The sequence below is a fragment of the Ischnura elegans genome, chromosome 10 (assembly GCF_921293095.1).
Source record: "Ischnura elegans chromosome 10, ioIscEleg1.1, whole genome shotgun sequence".
NCBI lineage: Eukaryota > Metazoa > Arthropoda > Insecta > Odonata > Coenagrionidae > Ischnura > Ischnura elegans.
The window spans coordinates 89,565,972-89,588,358 of record NC_060255.1 but is presented as its reverse complement, the minus strand read 5'-3'; the positions used below and the strand labels follow the sequence as shown (position 1 = coordinate 89,588,358).

Below are 22,387 nucleotides of genomic sequence, written 5' to 3'. Positions count from 1 at the left end.
TAAGTACTGGGTAGACATCTTGAACGCACTTTTATAAAATGGCTCTGAGCTAAACACTATAAGCTCTCCGAATTCGGAATCAAGCTACAAAAATGCTGTGGCGATCCAGAGCGCTAAGGTAAGAATTTTAGAAAAAATATCAGTAGATATAAATTGATAATTAACGAATAAATTACCTTCAAAGCTTCGCAGGGTAGTAAAAAAAAACACTTATTGTGCACTAAATGCCATTTATCATTCATCATCAGAACTACATTAGAAACTGCTGCACGCAAGTTATTGAAACTGAGTTGTGTTGTTTCGTAGTCACAACGTCTTTTCAGAGTTATTTGCTCAGTACCATATTTTATCCACGTTATATTTATTCCAAGCTGTCTTCTTCCAATTTTCACGGTAGGAACTAACAAAAAGCGGATTAAAATAAATCACTATGACTAAAGGGATTACATAGGGGAGCCCAATTCCATCCCAAAAAGGCTGATTTCTGTGGCCAATTCGGTCGCATTTTAATCAGCTTCCAAAAACGTCCGATGAGTGCAATGCGATCCACTTTTTTCCAATATTTTTCAGTATGGTCTTCGCAAATACGAGGAATAGCATTGTGAAGGTATGAATTTGATAATTCACATCATCATGAATGTAAATTTCGGTTGATACCCCTAATTATACCTTATTTCCCCGCGAAAATCGGGTCAAATTTGTCCGTCATCGACGCGAGTGGCGCCTTCTGTAAACCTATTTAAATGCGCGGAGGGTGACAACACGTATAGAGGGTGACTTGAGGATCCTCTTTTACAATATTCGTGAATATGACAATGAGCATTCGAAATTTTGAGACATATTAAAATTTATATAAACTGTGCTTCAAATAATATTCCTCTTAACGGTAATTTGTGTGCATAACCTATTTGCGTCTGATGGTAGCACAGGCTATCTTCTCCTTGACTACCTAAATATATTTTCCTAAGCCTGTAATCAAGGTTCCACCCCGCATGAATTCTTTCAGAAGTAAAGTAATTTATTATTATTAGTTGCGTCGCAAGCTGCGGGCTGCAAAATATTCCCCCGTACTTCGCCGACAGCGAATTTTTAATGTCGCAATGCATGTCCAGGTACTGTCAAGCATGCCCAATACACATCTCTAGTATATGTCTCGTATTTTAACTTTTTTTCGATGTGGTGTAGCGATCGTCGTGGCATAACTTCGACAAACGGCGCTAAGGCACCATTTAAAAGGGAAGTTAGGGATCATCTATACGGTGGCGTCGATAATGCACGGTCTTACATTCGTGATCACCGCCGTGTTGAAAAACAACGCTCACTCTCTCCTTCAAAAACGGTCATTATCTCACTCTTCCCTTCCCTTCGCCCGACCGACAAAAGCCCTCGCCGTCCCTGAGGTAAGTCACGCCAACCTTAACCCCCCACCTCACCCCCTCTGCAGGAAGTACGGGGGCACCGCAGGGGCGGAAAAATTAGGAAATTGCTTTCAAAAAAAGGAGACCACCCCAGGCGGAGGGTGGCGTGAGGTTGTTTCGGACGGGTGACACGAGGCGCTGCGCGTTTAGTTCTCGGTCGACTACATGAACTTTAGGGGGTCGCAACTTAGGTTGGAAAGCCGGTTTAGAGAAAAAATTAGCGATCAATTATCCGTAGGGAGCAAGCACAAAGCGTGAAATTCCATTTCCCATGCGTCAATATTGACGCTCATGGAAATTAGTTTGTGCGGAATGCAGTAACTCCTCGGCATACTAGGAAGATGGCCGAGGCCTTTTTTGTAAGTTAAAAAACCTTAGAAAGGCAACGTAAAGTATTATTATCCTTTACAATACAACACTGCATTACAATTTTGCGTTAACTCACCATGATGACGTACTTTGCAAGATCGTTTCGTTTAGGAATCATCGCATGCCTTGCTAATATTCCTTGTCTCCTCAATCTCCCGTACTAATAGTCGCGCTGCGGAATAGCTTCAGAGTCATGTGTATGGTGCACGTGATTAAATTATGAACAAATAGAGTAAATCCTCGATAAGGGTACAAGATGTGTTCCGAGATCCTGTTCGTAAGTTTATAAACCTATGCAAGTCATCGAGAAGAATGGTTATCCTGCGGAATGCAACACTACATCACAATGTTGTGTTAACTCACGATTTTGACGAACTGATCTAACAGCGCGTGCGACGTGACTGGAGGCGATAAAATTAATTTTGATCGATTTTCTTTAACTGATACTTAGTTTTTATCGTGCCAACTGTGTCTGTGCCCTCTACACCTCACCGCGTTGAGTCGGCCTACCCCAAAAGCGCCAAATTTGATATTTCGGGCATGCTTCATCTTCAAGTTTTTGGATGATCGTATCCCTGAGAATTCGTAAGTCAAATGTTCGTGTGTAGAGTGGTTATTATAAAGTAAAATTAGCGGCGTTTACGATCGATTTTGAACTAACGGGAAAATTGCTTATTACATGCTTGCAACGGCTATAATAATAATAATAATAATAAATTATTTTTCTACTCCAAAGAATTCATTCAGGATAGAGCCTTGATAACACTCTCAACGAAATTAATTCGGTAGCCATGAAGGATAACCTATGCTACCATCAGGCACAATATGGATATACACACAAGTGAACATTAAGAGGAACTTCATTTGAAGTGCAGAACGTATAAATTTAAGTTGATGTTACAATGAAAGGGAAATTCTCTCCAAAATTCGTCTATTAAGCTACCAAAACAAGACATTTTTCATGATTTATGTACGGTTTTTCAATTACAGAAATCTCGCCGACGATAAATGATTCATTTTGGGTCCTATAGATGAGAAACATCGTTTATAAAACGTAGCGCTAGGTTTAGGATGGGCTCTTAGTACACTGGAGGAAATAAATTTTTTTTTTCGTTTCTGGTCGAATAAGCCTAACCAGTTCTGTTTGCATTTTTACGCGTCATGCCTGTATGAACTACGCTTCTATTTTTTTTAACCAATTTATTCCTATACGTTTTCCTAAACTTTTTCAGTTTAGCAAAATTGTTTATGTTAATGGATCAAATCCTCTTCATATTCCATTGGAGTTTCTTCTATGAGAATTTGATTCAATAGGCAGCGGAAAATTCGGGCTTATTGTGTGTGCTCCCTCTGATGAACCCTTGGGTCATTTGATATCAGCCGTCAACCGTCTTTGATATCATCAGCCTCTTTTTTCTCAGCATAATTCGTTTTCCGTGTTCAAAAATCAAAGCGTGATGATCTTGAATGATATTCTTCTTTGATAATCTTTGTTTCTCATTAGCATAAAATTTTTCAAAAATTTATTACCTTTTATAAAAGTCTAGTTATGATTTTATTTATTTCTTCGGCCCTGGAATATGAAAATTTTACGACGTTTCTCTGCAATTATCGTACCTCTGGTTGAAAAATATTCTACAGCATAAAATTACGTTTTACTTTGCGTAAGAAAAAAGTTCAGAATTTAATTTTGGCAGGCCTTAAAAAAAAACTTTAAGTATAAGCTTAATGATACTATTAGACTTAATTGAATGGAGTGAAAATAATTTGCATTTTAATTTGAAAAATGTTTAGATAAATCATATTACATGTGATAAAAAGTCTTACTTAGACCAAGCAAGCACTGAATTTGGTACGTGAAATGAATTTTTTTCCATTTTCATTCTTAATATGTATTTATTATTTATTTAAAAGTTAGGAAATTTCTATCACCTATGTTCAACGGATGGTTTAGCCATAAGAATCATAAAATTGAGGCGATGGAATCATTCCAATCTAAAGAAGCCGTTTGCATCGCTATTTCTAAAACGCTAATGCTATCCTTCTTTACAGTTTCAGAATTTGCATTTCTTAGAGATATAAATTGATTTGATCGGTCTCTGGCTACATTGTTGAAGCAATAAATCACAAATATTTTTATTAACAAAACCGCTGAACTCTTATAAAAGTTTTGATGCTTGAATGTTACAGTGCATTAGTTTCTAAAGGACAAGCTTTCTTCATAAGGAATTATAAAATTATGTAATGCAGTGGCTAATGGAGAACTAATGGAATCTATATTGTTAATCTCGGTGCTATAATTTTTTTATCTGCATCAGTTCGCAGTTCCGTTTTGAGTATTGGAAATAATTCTTTTTATTTTTTTATTTCCTTATCACGCAATATTTTTATTACCAGAATCCAGAAATACGTCAGCTTCCAATACTTTAAGTATTCTATCGCCTATAATAGCGTATCCTCTTGAGTCTCTAATAATTTCAATTTTAATTCTTTGCAAAAGATGTGTCACATGCACAATTCGCTCGTAGTCAATTTCATGCGTACGGCTGCTTTTCGTATTTTATGAATAAGTAATTGTTACTTGTCCTGCACTCCTATTTAGGCTTTTAATCAGGCTTGAAAATAGTTCATTCGAGGCTCTTAACCATGAAACTAAATGGATAATAAAACTGTTAGCATAAATGTATGTATCTTGGCTATAAAGATTATATAAAGTAAAAAAATTAATTATATTAATGACCTAATGTAGGTATGTGGCGTTGGAGATTTTTTGTGTGCAATAAGACAACGTTTGAGGAAAAGTTGGAATCTTTGATGACTGCTGGTCACTTGCGGGTGAATCCCCTATATTCCTTGCTGCGCCAACTATTCCCCAATGCCATCATTGAGTCACGCGATGCCCGATTCTGTCTATTTCGGAGACAGCGATGACGCCAGTCCCCAATATTCATCGCCTACGTCAGAACCGTTCGCTGCCATCGACATATGGGCAATTATTTCAAGAAGCTGCCATTCAATCAGCCCATATTCTTTCTTTAATCATTGCATCTGACATACTCCCTCGGTTGTGCCCAATTGATATCTATTTTCTCTCGGTACGATAAATGTTTTCGTGAGTAGAATATGGTTTTCAACAGTACTAGATGGGAGAAACATATAATTTTTATAATTTATAAATACGTGCATATCGCTAAGTGGCAAACCTTTATAAAGGCACGCAAAAGTGAATACGAAAATATAAAAACCCAAATAGGGGAACATAGTTGCCTTGACTTGTATTACAGCCAGAATTTTCCAAATATAAAAATTGTGAAATTATATAAAATGCCATCATGGGTACGGTCTCTTCTTATTATCTTATTTGGTTTTAATCTAGGTAGTTCTTCTGAAATCCTCTGCTTAATATTCTCTATTGTAGAAATCGTAAAAAATTTTATTGATACTAATTAAGCGTTAATAATAATTGTTGGCCAATTTTTTTCTCTTTCATATAGCTCTGTAGACATTGCATGATAGTTATAGTTATTAATAAACCTTTATTAAATGAAAATTCATGTAAATATTACGGGCATGACCTCATGAATATTTGGTGAGGAAGCATTTGAAAAATATCTACCTTTCTTTTCCAACTACCATTTTTCGGCTCCCAACCGTAATTTCATCATTGAATTTTATAATAAATGGATTTTTAAGGTTATATACTCATATATTATATGATCATCTTACATGTACGTTAGTTGACTCAGTAAAGGAATTGTCCGTTATTTTTATCACTCTTGTGCAGGTATATTTTCAAATTTATTTTCCTTTCAATTTGTTATAATTTGGCTTTGCTTTTTGGATTTTCACATGATTTATTTCAAAATAAGTCAATCAAAGAAAGTCAGTTAAAAAATAATAAAAAAATTAACGATCCGTTACAATTCATAAATTTAATCAGATATATTTTCCTCCTGCTGTGTCTTGACCATTGTTCATTTAAAACACAAATAGCTATTTCGATTGCCTCTTGGTTAAAAAACTTCGCCTTTTATAAGTTTAATGATTGAGAGTTGAAAATATCATAATAGCTAAAAGTCATAATGCATAAGATGGTATATAACTATATGATTCTCCTATTTTATGATACCTTCAATTTCAATAATGAGGAATATTTTTACAATTTATATCCACCAGCAAAGTTCTTTTCTGATTTTCTACACTTTCATTTCACCAATTATCCAAGTCTCACCAATTAGAGGCCAGAAATCAAATCGATTTTTCACTTGTTTGTGGAAAATCATTGCAATTAGTGAGTCACAGCCGTAGTAATTTTTCACACTTATTTAATGACTCAACCGGTTTCAGCGTTTACGCGACCTTATCAACTAACCAATATCAAATGATATATCACTTTAATCAGAATTAAGTATCTCATCAGATATCCTGAATTCAAGTAAATGATTTCCTTTTGCTGAGTCACTTGCCATCTCTTCTCAATGAACTCCGCGATTGAACTTACTTCCTTCTTAGCCTTTGTGACTTGTGATCCTCCCGTATAAGTTTCTATAAAGTTCATTCGCCTCTCGCTGACATTCTATTAATACCTCCACCTCGCGCTGTGCTCAATCCCGAGTAGAGTCCACTCGCCAATATATAAGCCTTCGACCCCTGTCTAGCGAGCCTACCATGGAATATCGTCACACGTACCGCACGTCGACTGCGTGTGCCTCTTAAATTCCCCAGCCGGCCGTTAAACCTTCGTTCATTGTGGGCAGAGGCCAGTGGCTGTTCCATCCCACTTACTTCCGCCTTCTCATATCCCTAGAGTGCATCGACTCCTAGGATCCGCGTGTACCGACGTACACATTCTCTTTCCGATATCTCGGTATTAAACGGCCCCAGGAATAACATTGTAACGTGGAGTTCTGTTTCAATATCGCTCAGGGGCTTCTTCGTACGCAGCCTGAGCGGGGAGGAGTTAGTTCTTTGAAAGGCTTCCCTCTCCATACCTGCCTGCTCCTACTTAATGCTCCTTAAGCGTCGGCATTTACGAGATTCTTTTTCTTGTTGGAGAGAGAGGCATTGCACACTGATGCATCGGACTATTTATTTAAGACCAATATTGAATAGAATCGGCACATCACCTCGCATAATTTTAGTGGCCGTAGGAAATACGTTAAATTGTTGACTAGAGAGTATTAGTGGTTGGATGATGATCGAAAGATCCCATGTTTAAATCTCCAATGAAGCCTTAGGACATCCTAAAATAAAAATCCTTGAGTGAAAGGCGGTCCAAAAACATAAATAATTTTTTATCTTAAATTTGAGACCAAATAAATCTTCCATTTTCAAGGCGGCCAAGAGAAAGGAAGCATTCCTCCACCCTGATTGTCATGCTGATTGAGGTGAGCTCTATCCATGCACTTAGGTTCCGCCTTATCTATCCAGACCAGCCTATAATTTTAATCACCAAGTCACTGGGGGTCAATCAAGATTCTGGAAAATTCCACGCCGTTTTAAGTTGACCGGGACTAGCCACGGTGATTATTATAACGGAGTCACCAGCAATGCATAAATTGTGCGACAGTTCCAAAGAGAAAAAACCATTCACGTTTAAAAGGATTCCAATTTCGATTCCAATTCGGGGAATACGGGTTCGAATCCCAGTCAAAGTGAAAGATTTTTTCTCAGTAGAATTATCGCACAATATCCACACCTGTAGCATAGTCCAGGCTGATCTCAAACCTCACCAATCCAAACCAACTTTCGAGTTGAATCACAGATCGGGTAAATAAAAAGTTATATTTTAAACGAGTGTATTCATGGTCAGTATGGTCACACAGTATTTTTACTGGTGCGCATTAAGAATACAGTCAATATTGTATGAAATTTCAAATTAATCAGTTTAGCGTAGTTGTCTTCAAATTTCATTTGGAGACAAGTATCATGTTTATTGGTGACCTATGTTATCGCCGTAGGTGATCGCGAGAGTTCATGGTGACGTTCTTTTAATTTGTTTTCAAAAATAACTGATGAATCCTAATTATCACCTTCACTGTCTATTAGCTTTCTGTTTTCAAGTTTTTAATATCGTTATGCCATATTATAATTAGGCTTGAGAGGCTAGTTTTCCTGGCTTGTGTCCACGTGGATCAATTGGTCGAAACGATGTTTCATTAACGTTTTAGTTGGTCTTGTCAGGTCCGCATTTTATTAATGATACCGGCTTGGGGATTAAATCAGACTACTTTCATGTCGTGCCATGGAAGTACCTTGAATTAAGTAAAAATATAATGGAAAAGAACTTCCGCAAATGTTCATGATTCTGAAAATTGTGGCTCTTTTGTGAAGAAGTATTATGATTTTGTCTGTACACTGATGTATTATGAATTTTAACTTTCATAAGTATTTATTACTACGTAATTTGAACCATCGTCTTCGTAATGCATGAAATTTGAATGAAATTACGGGAATGTTTCTTAGTTTATTCGTGCAATAAATACTGTTTCAGCAAAGTCCTCCATTTCTACGTTATCATTTTACTTATTTAGGCGAGAAAAGGGGGTAAAATGCTTATAAAAGATATTACAGCAAAGTGTTAGACATATCATAGTCACAACAGTTCGTAAACATCTTCTCGCGGATATGGCTTTATATTTGTGAGCCTTAATAATACAGCCAATTTTTTATGCCAAAACTCGTCTTTTTAAGAGTGTGTATGGTATAGACTATCGTTAAAATCCAAATTCTTATATTTTAATTCTTTGAAGAATTGATGGTGTTTTATTGCGGTACATAGAGTCTTGCCTTATTCAATGGAAGTTGCTGGGTGTAATATAATAAAATTTTTGTCAAACATATTTTTTTAATTTTCATTCAAACTTTGCGTCATACTACTTCGTCCAAGAAAATGGTAATATTTTAATGATTTTCACCGTGCTCCTTCGATTGTCCATTTGTGTCGCTGCTCTACACTACTTTTTGCAGCATTCAGGTTATTTAATAAACAAAATGGTAATCTTTGTTGCTGAAATTTTACAAAGTAATTATTCCCACTCATATTTAATGTTCGTGCCCTTAGACGTGATGGGGAGATTAAATAGGATAAGTATTTCTTTAAATATTAATATTTTGATATTTGTGGTATATATTGCAATGGTTTGCATTAAGGGAAGTTTAATTTAACACTTTATTGCTGAATTGTATCGTTAGATTTGTAATTGGTGATTACTGAAGTATGCTGTCACAATCAGAATTTCATGAAATCGTCTTCTCTTTTCTTTATAGATCCAGAACCATCAAACTAAGCAACTAAGAGTATTGGTAAGTGTTAACCACTTTTATATGTTGTATATTATTCTTACATTTTGGTAGCTCCTTAAGCTCAATTAATTATTTGGAGCTCCTTAATGAAATGTTTGCATAAAACTGAGAAATGTAAAAGCCTCTTTGCTCTTAGTTTTTCAATCCAGTTTAAGTCCATAAGGCTCTGTTAGTCCCGAGAACGTAATGTTTTTGGTACCCAGCAAATTTCATCCTTACGGAATCGCTACTAATTTAATAAACTGTCTTAATTTATGAGACTAGCTAATTTCATTAACATCAAGTTTATTGCTTACAGAAACCGGTAAAATGCTTTCACAGTATTGCAAAGGGTAGATTCATATTTATTAACAGTGGATATAAAAAAAACTTAGGGAGAAAGACGCAAGGATTTTATGACTCTTGAACGTAACTGTGCATGATAGAAATTTAAAAACAAATATTTTATTGAAATTAGTTGCGAAATACATATTTAAAAATAGGCTTTTTTCTTTTTTCCTGTGAATGTGGTGACTGCTATAATTCTTCAATTTGTAAAATCCATAATTATATCTTATATTGTGCGTACAAAGAAACTGGCGTGTATATTAGTCTTCAGTCTTTAAAACAGATTAGAATCAATACAGACTAATTTTACGACTGTGGTCCATAGTTCTATGGACATCTTTCAATGGTATTTATACGATGATTACTCCAAAATATGGTTTTTAATTACTGTCATTGACAACTAGCTATCGGTATTTTCTTCAAGTAAATAATTTTTGACCATGAATAGATTGACCAATATATTTGAAATCAGTCTACATTCTTAAATGTGAATTTTCTCAACTCCCCGCGCGACGAGGATGAAACCAAAACATGGTGTTATTCCACCCTTATCAGTGATTTTAACTATGTATTTTCTTGCCCGAAGAAACGAGCAGAAACGTGCGCCATAGCCAAACATTCCTCTACTTATCCTGTGTGAAAAGTTCCCGAGAGGAGTACGCATTTTTATCATGTAGCTGAAGGCCCTTTTCCATCTTGCACTCAAGCTCTTTTCCATCTTGCACCCCTACACGTCTTAATGATCTTGACCACGTCTTTCATCAACTCGTACTCATATTTGAATGCGCACTTGAGAATCAAGCGTCCTTGCACAAAACCTCGACGCGTAGTGGCTCAAGCATGCATGTTGCTTCTGCCGGGTCACAACCTTCTTTCGTCACTGAATGCGAATACGTACCTTCTCCTTATAAACATCCTGAAAGGCGGACGCGCGAAGCCTACCTTTGATAACTTGTTTGAAAATAATAAGGTTAAATACTCAAGCAAAATGGGGGACTTGCATCGGTCGTCGATTGCTCTGAAAACTATTTTTAATAACTGAAATGGATACATTAGCTCGCAAAAATACCTAAAGTTTCTCCATTCATCATCAAAAGAAATAAAAAAATTGACTAAAATCGAGAAAAATTTCTCTGAGACGACCACCGCGCGAAGACACCCGAGCGTTGGCGAGGCCAGGCGTGACGTCATAGGTGCCTAAACAAACGTAGGGAAATACGCTGAGCGCATGCTGTAAAATGTTTTATTTTTTTGAGGGAGTATTTTGCCGCTCATCGTCACTTTATTTTGTTCTGCTATTATTGGGAAAGTTTTCCTATTGCTATTGTGCCACGATTATTACTTGGGATATTATTAATGCAACATCGGGATGATGAATTACAAGCGTTTCACTTCGCATTTTTAGTTATCAGAAAAATGGATGATAACGTTGCCGCTCGTTCGAATAGTACACCTGAAATTCATCTACATCTACATAATACCCTGTGCCTCTGAAATAAAAAAAAACATGCAAGTTCCCCACTGTCGAATGATGCTGGTTTACATGATTTAAACATGCGTGATTACTTAATATTTCTTTGCAACCGTTTTTCATCCTATTTCTACCCCTTCTAGCTACTTTTCATCTTCATGACCACTCTCATCTAACTTTACCTTAATCAATACTTCCGTCTTCTGTAGCATTCCTTCGAATTTTGTCGTCCTAAATTTTCTTTTAAAACGCGCTTCGTGGCTTATTTTTTCCTTAACGTTTAAGTATTTCCTTCTCGTATTTACGTCTTGATGATCGAGCATGTGAGACGATGGCGCTATTTTCTATAATCTAGTAAAGGTAATATGATAGCAAAAATATATTCGTGTTCCACAGATATTTAACTAATAACTCAGGTTTCGACAGATTACGTCTGTGAATATAAAACTTGAAAAATTGAAAATCTTTCTGAAATCTGAGTCTGTAAACAAAAGTGCATGGACCGTAAAAACATTTTACGGTAATTAAGTTGATATCTTGATATTATCTATACCAATTATTTTTATGCTCAATTACTTATATGAACTATTTATTGCTTGCTGTCCGAATGCGGGCGTTTTGCTCATGTATGACTTATCACTTTCCCTGCGCAATGGAATGAATAAACTCTTCTCGGATTAGCGCGCTGGTAATAAAATCTAAAGCAGCCGGCGTTTCGGGCTCCACCTTGATATTCATTCTTAAGGCTATTTATTAAAAATTTGAAATGACATAATTTTTAATCGGTATTGAGAATGAGTACTGGGACAGAAGTATAAACGCTGGCTGCCTAAGATCTTCTTACTCGCGCGAAAACTCGAGAAAATTTTATTCGTTCCACTTATCTTCGCAGCCCTAACTTTAATGTATAGAAATAATTTTAGTTTTCTCTGGCAAAAAAATTAATTTGTCATCTAGAGTAGCGGTTCCCCACCGGTAGTACGCGTACCCCTTGGGGTTACGCGACGAACAAGTCGGGGGTTCATTCATGTGTACAGAGCAATAGAAACCTCTCGATACTTAACTGAAGAAAGTAGTATTTTGTGTATTTGAACGGAACTCTTACTTTACTCACCAAGAGAACGTATTGATGGCGATGGATTTTGATGACAGAAGGCACGTCAGAGAGCTAGGGCTAAGAAGAGTGATGGTGATATGATAGGGTTGAAGGGGTTATGCCGAAAATAATAGGTGATGGCGAACGCTACGTTCCCTAGTGGTAACCTGTCAACAGTTGCGCGCCGTAAGTCTTAACTAGGAAATGTGCAAGCCTATTACATGGGGTATTTAAAACAAAGTTTCTATTAAAATAAAATATTTAGCACAAAAAGTATCACCTACCCGTAGTTAAATTATGTAACGAAAGGTGCACGTCATATTATTGGGAGTACAATATTAGTTATATATGTATAGAGAGTACGGGAGGGATGAAAGGTTGAGAAACGCTCATCGCAGGATCCTAACTCTTGACATACTGAATTCTCCACTCTCCCCGGAAGTTCCGCCTCCCCGACAATTTACGTTTGATTCCGTCTCTGGACCCATCCCTCTTCCCCCAACCACTTAAAACTCTCCCTCCCTTCCCATAATTCTTCATTTGGCCCCCCTACTTCCTCTTCCCCCACCTCCTCCCTCGAACTTTGACCCAGTTTCATCCCCCGACACCCTCTCCCCTAATATATATCCCCACCCTCTCCATCTCCACTAATCCACCCCATCCCTCTTGCATCTGCCTCTACGTCACTCACCCCCTGCATTTAAGGCCTGAGTCAGACGACACTTTGCCTTGGAGATGAGTGAGGATGCTTTCTAGTAAACACAGCATCTCCACGGCCAATCCTAATATGAAAACAATTCATTCGTTTATTGTCAACGGATCCATCATTTACAAAACAACATATTTATCTAAGAAACATAAAAAAATGCAAAATTTATCCATTAACTTAGAAATAATACAAAAAATAATTCTTAATAGATAAAACTTGATAATCCATCTGACCTTATGTTCTAATTCAAAACAGTAAATGGCATTGTAGACTGCCTTGATCTCCTGGGGAAGGTTGACAGCAAGACACATGCAGGAACACATTCTAGGACAATCCTCACCCTAAATTAACAACCTGTCATTTATGCCTATAACTGTGGCTTTTCAAGGCTCAAATCTTTATCTGATCTCAACCAGCAATAAATAGTTCATATAAGTAAAAATTGTGCATAACAATACTAAAATAATTAGGTGGTTTTAGTACACATGCACCCAATCTATATCAAGCCAATATTTTACGAATGTCACCCTTGAACTTGAAAGCACTAATTCCAAAAACGTTAACTTCTGATGGTGTATCTCCACCAAGACGAAAGAGCCTTGAAAAGAAACAGTTATAGGCATAAAAGACAGGTTGGTACTTTCTGGTGAATTTTGTACTGGAACGAGTTCCTGCATGTATATTGATGTCAACCTTCTCAGGAGATAAGGGCCCCTATAATTCCATTCACTGTTTTAAATAAGGATATGAGTTCAGATGTTTCACATATCATGTTACGGTGGGTAACGAATCGCAATCAATGCCTTTCGTTTTCTTTGATGAAGGAAACTACTCTACTGGGTACTCCACCTCCACCAGGCGATATTCCTTCTCCGTTGAAAAACTGACCCTTCCGTAATAGCATCAAATTATGTTTTCGTCAGTAGTGGCCCATGTCGCCCTAATGACAGCGTGGGATATCCCTATCCCCTCCCCTCCAATCATGGTTTTCCTAGTAGTGGCCCATGCCATCCTGAAGATTGGGATTTCCCTATCCCCTTCCCTCCAACCCTATCCTCACTCCGGAGGCGTCGGCGAGCTCCCAATAGCGGAGGCACTTCTTTCTTTTTTTCCGTACTCTCCAACTCCCTCCTTAGGATGACTAGGAGCAATAGTTAAGGTGCTTGGTTCCTGGACCTCGTGCGTTGTATACTTATAAAGACCTACTTTGGGTCTTCATCCGCTGCTGGGATTGGCGGTCACCGAAACGCATGTGCTAAGATGCAAGAGATGGCTCTGGGCACAGTTTGAAATCATACACACACAGAAGAATAAATGAAATGGAATATTATTGAATGAAATAAAATAACCTTGTTTTATTCTACACTTTCTTTTAAATAGCACGACCCGGGTTTCAACATCTAGTGTTATCATCAGGTCTGATGATTACACTAGATGTTGAAACCCGGGTCTAGATGTCTATAAACTATAAGATGTCTGTAAACTATAAGATGTAGATAAACTAGATGACCTGATGATAACACTAGATGTTGAAACCCGGGTCGTGCTATTTAAAATAAAGTGTGGAATAAAACAAAGCTATTTTATTTCATTCAATAATGAAGCAATTTCACAAAATAACGCCTGAGACCGTGTCTTATATTAGAAATGGAAAATTGTCACACTCACACAGACGGTAGGATATACATAGCATGAAAACTTTTATTAGAATGCCACATTAAAAATTACCTCCAGAAATTACTACAGGGTAATTTCTGCAGGGGCGGCCGTTCTCCCTCTTAATCCGCCACATGGTCAAGTACCTTGTGGTTCAGCCTTAACCCTCTCCGATATATCAATCAATGGACGTCATCGTCGGTGCGTATCGCAATCGGTGATGCGGAGGTAATTTTAATTTTTGGCATGAGGTTATCATTAGTCATCATTTCAACAATACGTGTTCTAGGCAGTGGAGTGGCCACCGAAATATAAAAAACACACAATTATTTTTCTTCATAAAATAAAACAAAACATTGAAAAATAATGAATTTACAAATTATTTCTTTAACAAATGAAGTTATTTTCTGTTATAAAAAGTGTTGAAATTAGTTTAAAACCCATTACAATCATTACCCTGTTTTTCAAAAATTTTCCCCCTGATTTTGGACCCCCCGAACGTAATTCCTGGCTACGCCACTGGTTCTGGGCATAATATTACGCCATGTGAAATCCTTCGAGTTTTGCTACGGGCGTAATAGTATCCCATCCATCTTTTGAAAAATCGTAGTTTATCATCTTTTAACAAACTGGTACTAACCTCTAAATGAACGAATAAAAAAAAACGAAAGCACAATTTGGTTTTTTTAAATGATACCAAACATCTATTCCTCGCATCAAAGTTGGTCGTTAAGAAATGGCACAAAATTATTGAAAATGGCCTGCGCTGCGGTAAAGATCCACAGTACTAAGGTCAGCTCGGTATATGTTAGTGGAAGTCCAAATCATAGACTGCAGTGTGCCAAATGTGTTCAAGTATAGATATTCAAGTACCCTGGGGGAACGCAAGATGGTGGTTTCACTAGTCGATATGTCCGCCATGCTCCTAATCTAAGTGATAATCTGAAGAGGGTGCATTATTACGTTGAGAAATTAAGCTAATGATATAATACCACTGTCACCGTTCTATTCCTAATTTCTCACTTTCATTTTTAACGCCGCTTTTGGAGAAATTACCATTTGCATAATTATAGCATTATTGCCGTTTTGATGCTATTGAAGTTTCCATATTTAGCATTTTTTAGCATCAAGCTTTGGGCGTTTTCTTCGTTATCTTATTTTGATTTTCGGCACTTGGTGGTGAAGGTGTAGTCGCGATGTTTTAGGGGAGTTTATCTCTTAGTTGGCAAGGGTAGTTTTCCAAAATCCATCAGCCACCTCAGTTGCCTCGTATTCCGAAAGTAATTTGTGAGTGCATGGCTCAAATCAGCAACCAAAATCTAAGTTGAGACACCTATACCTTCTTTGCTACACCTTATGTATTATTTTATTTCCGTTCTTTCAGCTTATTCTCGAAGTTTTACCCAATATTTTGTACCGGATTAACTTATTTTACCCCATTAACATTTACCCCAACCGCTCCTGTTAATTTACGCAAAATGGCGTATTTCAATTAAGTGCTTCCCTACCAGTTGAGAAGTAATCGCATGAGATTGGAGTCGAATAGTCGCATTTTATTGACTGATTATCTTGTTTGCATTCCAATGATTCTCGGCGAATATCAATTTAATATTTGTGTCTGGAATGTTCATCAATAATTCCGCCGTTTTCATATTCTCACTCTTAATATTTTATTTACGACATATATTTTTTACCATTTATGATCAATAATATCTCTCATTCACCTTCTACTGACTTTGATCATCTAATTTCTTGTAATTTCTCACAGAAGAAGAATAATTTGCCTTGAACGGAATCTTTCAGATATCCACCGGGCTCCCTAATTCTAGAGCTACCAAGAAATCTTTTTCACTTGCGAAGAATCTTTGGCTTTAGAATACATTTTCTTCCTAGGAATTTTCACATATTTGTACTCGCGGATGATTCCGTAAAGGTACCCGTCTGGCTAGAACAATTTTGGATTAATGTCATAACATAAAACAGAAAGAAGACCGTCGTGTGATTAGATTCCTATTTATTTGCAACCGAGGCAGTGGTGATATATGTCTAGTATTTTCGTGCAGATATTCCAAGAAATTCACAAGGCCCGTAGGATTTTAGACCACTTACAATACTCGGGCGAGCATCTCGACGCCACTAAATAAAGACCCTCGAAGAGCTGGGCTTTGGGAAAGTACTCCGAATGTGGGAGGTACACATCCTTGCGGCTAAGACTGGTGTGAGCTCTACCCGCACCTATCCTAACTAAACGACGGTTTGGATTACGGGGTGTATGAGTAAATATTTAATCTCGCATGTGTTTTTGAATGACTTCCGCCCACGTTCAAGATATTTTCAATTGCCTATTCAGTTCCGTAAGACATCAATCTCAAATTCATTATCCCTCAATCCATCCTCCTCCACCAGGTGAATTCCCTCTCGTTCTACTGACTCAGATTCTCTATTAGCCTTTCCCCAGTAAATAAGACTTCGTTTTTCAAAACCGATTTCCTCTCTGGTTTTAGGCTTGCAGTTATTTGGCATCTTTTCAAATTCTTGCACAAAGCAGTATGTTCTGCTCCTCGCTTCATTTTGTATAGGAGGTGCAGCCAATATGTTCTATAATTTTCATTATTTCAATCTAGGTCGATCTCTAAATTTTTTTAACCGATATCACTTCCCAATGGCTGAGATTGGTATGACGCAGCTCTCCAATCTTTTCTCACGCTAATAAATCTTTTCCTGCTTAAGTACTTCGTATTTTTCGCATGCTTCATTTCCTATTTTATAAATTTTATCTGATGTTTTCGTTTTCTCTTCTTGTCCCTCGAGTATTGTCTTAATCAGGCCATAATGCCTCCGTAATTGAGCCCTTAGAATCTCATTCGAACTGATCAACAATCCTAGGATTGATTTTATGTTCCTATCCAATTATTTCTACTATTAGCTAATTATTCCTTTGAAAAATACTTCTAGTTTTATACTTTCTTCATCCCTGGGGCTACCCGCCTAAGTTGTAGTTTCCTTTTCTGCTCTTGACGTCCACTTGTTCTTCGACAATTACCTTCATCATATCATCATCATTTCTCGTGGTGAGGTCGATAAAGTTTCTCAACGCTTCATTAAGCTTCTTCCCCACCCTTATCATGACTTGCTCATTGTTTTTTTTTTTGAGTTATCAGGAATCAAAGATACCATTATGCAAATGTCCTCCCTTCTGCATTATTAACAGTTATTACCTTTTAAATGTTTCTATGAGTTCTCGGAAAATATATGAGCTGGTAAAAGCGTGGAAAATTATTAGTTTGTGACACCAGGGTTGTTCTTTCCTTTTTAAATGCCTTAATACTTGTTCAATGCATTCAACCAAAGTCCTCTCTTATGCATTCTTACAATTCACTTTTCCTTTTATGATGTCTTCATCAAACCATAATGTCTTATGATTAGACTGATTTAGTTGTTTAGTCATCTCCTTGAGTTTTCATTTGGCCTCTCTTCTCCCCCATTGCTCTTAAGACTTTTATACTACTTCCTGTGCCATTATTATACCATTTTATATTTTCTTTTGAGTTATTGGCGTAAATCTAGTGGCTGGTGTCAATACTTGTGTGTGTAGGTTCGAAGATTTCGCGGCGTTGATTAGATGATCTCTGCATTCTGCTCGGGTTTTCACCGCGTCCGTTGTGTTTTGGCGACAGCAGTTCCGCTGACATTGCAGTCAGCGTCTTCAGGTCGAAGTTAAGGCAACTCGGAAAATTTTCTGCCTTTTATAGGCATAACATTTTTTTAAAATGAGAGAGCAGCAGCGGGATTAGGAGCCGCCGCCGCCTATATAAGGCGGGAAATTTTATACCTTGAAATTATGTGCTTGAAATAGCACCATTTAATTTTTAAATTCTGTACCATTATAAAGGGAGCATTTTCTCTAATCAAGTGAAGGTTGGGAGGTTTAGAGAAAAGATGGTTGCCGGAGTGAGTTAGGGGAAATGCGAAAGAGCCTTTTCGCAGGATGGCCGCGGCGGCGACTGTCCTCACTCCGGTGGTGCAGTGCACGGATATCGACCCGCGGATGCGTGAGAATGCGGATTTTGGGGGGGGGGGGGGGAGGAAGATAGCATAAGGGAGGAGGAGGGGGTGAAAATTGGCAGGGAGGGGGTGAGTATAGGAAGACGTTTAATTGGCTACCCCGATAGTTTTAGGATTATTTTCACACAGGTATGCACTCAGTTCCCTCATCAGATAATTTTTTGGCACTAACGCAGTTCTTCTCTGGTTCAAACTTGATCCATATATTCAATCTAAGGTATTATTATAATATTGCTGCAATTCACATAAAAACTCTGGTTTTTTGACACAAATTTGAGTTATTTTTAATGATGAGGGTCCTATAGATTCGTCCACGTTTTAAAAGTTACTATTATGCATTGGCGAGTTTAGCTGAGTAAGTGTTGAATACATCCCACCGAGAAGTATTTTTATATTCTATCTTATTTTTTAGTGATTTGGTTGAATTGAATTTAGTATCAGTTTTTCAAGTTTTAGAAGGGTATTACTTAATTAAGGTTATACTTACTTAAGGGTTAATTATATATTATGACTGAATCTTGAGTTATGGCTAACTTTTCAATATGACGTTAAAAAAAACAAAGAATGGTAAAACACTGTTTCTATGCTTAATGTAGGTTGTACGTTTACTCCAAATTTGTTGCATGCTGTCTTAATTTTTCAATGCTTTTCTTGGGCTGAATAACCAAACTGTAGGCTGAAGAAGGTATAAAAACGGTAAAATTATATTTGGTAATATTCCTCGACATTTGAGTAGCCCAACCAATTTAACAAGTTCGGTGGCATCATGAAAGAAAGGTTTTTTATAACCAAGGGCACAGTATATTAAGTTCAAGGTTTGATTCTCCGGCGCAGCTTGGTGGAAATGATCCATTTGACAAGGTGATATAAATAGAAAGATTTCGTGCTTTCCCGGCGAATGGACTTAATGAAGTGTTCTCGGGATCGCCACCGGGTCAGGAACTCCATATCTGCCGACGTTTCGATGTCCGACTCGGTCATCGTCCTCAGGGCTGTGAAACAGGGAGAGAACCAGGGAGACATAATGAAGAGTTCTCGGGATCGCCACCGGGTCAGGAACTCCATATCTGTCGACGTTTCGATGCCCGACTTGGTCATCGTCCTCAGGGCTGTGAAACAGGGAGAGAACCAGGGAGACATAATGAAGAGTTCTCAGGATCACCACCGGGTCAGGAACTCCATATCTGCCGACGTTTCGATGACCGAGTCGGACATCGAAACGTCGGCAGATATGGAGTTCCTGACCCGGTGGCGATCCCGAGAACTCTTCATTAAGGGTGATATAAATCTTTGCGTTTCTATTGGCTTTTTTAAATCTTTGAAATTATAAAAAGCTTGCGAAAAATCAGCCCAAATCTTAAGTCGCATCCATCGAAAGTAGAACCCATCGTAAAGAAATATTCGGCTGTAATACAGGGATAGGGTGAAAGAATAAAATGAATCAACATCAGAAGATTAATTTGGAAAGCCTGTTCAAAATACAGTACGTATTGCCTGCACATTGTGCGGACACGATAAGCGATATTGCCTTTTATCGAAGCGGTAAGTGCTCCTCGGTGGAGTGATCGCGTGGGTTGCGAACTTCCGCTTCCGCACGCTTCCCAGAATGCAATATTCCGCGAAACGATTCTGGCAGACTGGAAAGCCCACGCTACAGAGCCCAATTGCTTAATGAAATAGCCTCGGTTAAATGGCACGGAGGTGAACGTGACATTTTTTTGAAAAACACAGTTGCATTTGCATGTTTTGGAGGGATACATTTTATCGAATTTCTTCTCGGAAATTCTTTGTTTGAAGTGTTCCGCGTTATTGCTTAAAAATAATGAAAAATACTAAGCATTGTATCAGGCTTATTTTATTTACGAATATTTATGATACTTGTACCCTTAAATTTTCCAGTCTTCTTATCTCCGTTGTCTACAATATTCAACGCATTCACGTATTTATCAAGTCTTACTACATATAGATGGGAGTCTCTTGATAATACTTCCAAAAAAGGTGATGGAAATTTTTAAAAAAGAAGATCATTTTCGAAGTTAGTTATTATGATTATATCATAGGGTTTATAATTTTACCATGTAGTAGTAACTCTACTATTTTCTATATTAGATACCATATGTAATATTTCAACTATGTAACTAAGCGCGTATTGGGATACCATATCGATAGTATTGGGTATGTTATATTCATATGAATTTTATTCTTATTTAGTCAATTTTATCATTTTTCTGCATATTTATAGAATCTAAGGGCTATATTTCAAATGAATTATGCTCATTATTATGTGGTTATTTTATTCCTCACATGGATATTTTTTTTATTTACGGTGGACTACTATTTTTCCATGCTCTTCAGAAAAAAAACTGTCAAATAATTTTCAGCAATCTGTCTTTGGCGGAATATCTTGGTTTCCAAATCCAATAAGTAGTATTTTTGGGCCATAAATTGGGATAAAATATTTTAATGGTAAATTTCAACCGTTATAATCACTTATACACATTTATTTTTTATCTGTTATCGATGATTTTCTTTAATTTAATCATATATTTCATTTTGTTTTCTCAAGGCAATTCAATTGAATTTCTGTCATTCCTCCAGCTTTTTTATCACCTTTTAAGTTGATGGTCTTTGTTATTGCATTTGCCCCTTTCCACTGAATTTATCACTGGAATTACCATGCGCGCAAAGTAGCTCTGTTAACGGGTGGAAAGGATTTGGAAAGAAAGTCTTTGATCCATTGATAAATTAAATCTGATTCATATGTAATGAGCTATACAGGAATATATCATACGGATATTCCTTTTATCTTACTCAAGTATCGCAAGCCTTTGTCGTGAAATTAATTGGCTGTGAACATTTTCTAACTAAATTCTTTTCCAGCCCATACGCTCTTGAAATGTTCACCTAGTTCTCACCTAGCACAAATTTCGTTAGCTTGGCATGCGCATTAGCCACACGAACGACATGTCCTGGTATATGTTCCTAAATTAGAGATTCGCTGTTTTCTATTGTGATACACTTGCCCCATCCTTCGACACTTTTTGGACATAATTCCTAGGAAACGTTTTTCGAGTGCAGAAAGTAAATAAGCAGCAAAGATCATCTGCATAAACATCCTCGGAACACTAGGAATTTTTTTCTGAGCTTTTCTAGTCTTCTTGCATTGTAGTTTTAATTCATTATTCCCTCCATTCTGGTTGCTTTGAATTTCTTTTATCAGTTTACTGCTTGCGGATGATATTGCGCTATTCTCTGTACAATTGTTTCTCTCCTAGTGTTTGCAGTTTAGACTGTGACTTTTATTTTAAGTTTTTACTTTTATTTATTTTTTTATTTCCAAACCAATGAATGCAACTCATATCGGCCATTTCATATCTGGGTATTTAATAAATTTAAAAATGTATATACACGAACAACCGTGCCCTGGATAGGGAAAATTTACCCAGACGGGACTTAAACCGCGACCTCTCGTTTGACAGGCAAGGACGATACGCCGCCACCACCGATGCCGGATTTATTTATGTATTTTTCATTTTTTCCTGGAAATATTATATCACTGTAATTCAGCTATAATATTCCAAAGCATAGGATAGAAGTATAGAGTAAATACATTTTATATGTATTTTAAAACACAGTAGGTGGCTAAATTTAAAGCAAGACATTCGATGGATATTGATATTGTAAGGGGGATTTTCAATATTCACATGAATGAGATACTACATCGATATTCTTAAATATTTCATTGAATTACAACTGACCCACTTTCTTCTATGCTGCCCTTTGCAGTCAAGGACTCCTTTTTTTCAACTATACATGATGAAAGAATGTGGTCATCGATCATTTTTTACCTTTACTGACGGTTATGCGAGCCTACCTTGACAAAACAATCCTGCCATATCTATAGAAATGGTCATTCCTATTAACTGTACTCATAGTCGTCTGATTAATCATTCAAGGAAATAATCTTGAAA

General features: G+C 37.1%; 1 long non-coding RNA gene across 1 annotated transcript in view; it reads left to right on the top strand.

The window, feature by feature from the left end:
* The window catches only part of LOC124166730, a 256,407-nt gene that overhangs the window by 116,887 nt on the left and 117,133 nt on the right, over positions 1–22,387 (top strand). The window contains exon 2 of the long non-coding RNA XR_006866488.1: positions 9,057–9,092. This is a non-coding gene — a long non-coding RNA (uncharacterized LOC124166730). The remainder of the gene's footprint in view (positions 1–9,056; positions 9,093–22,387) is intronic.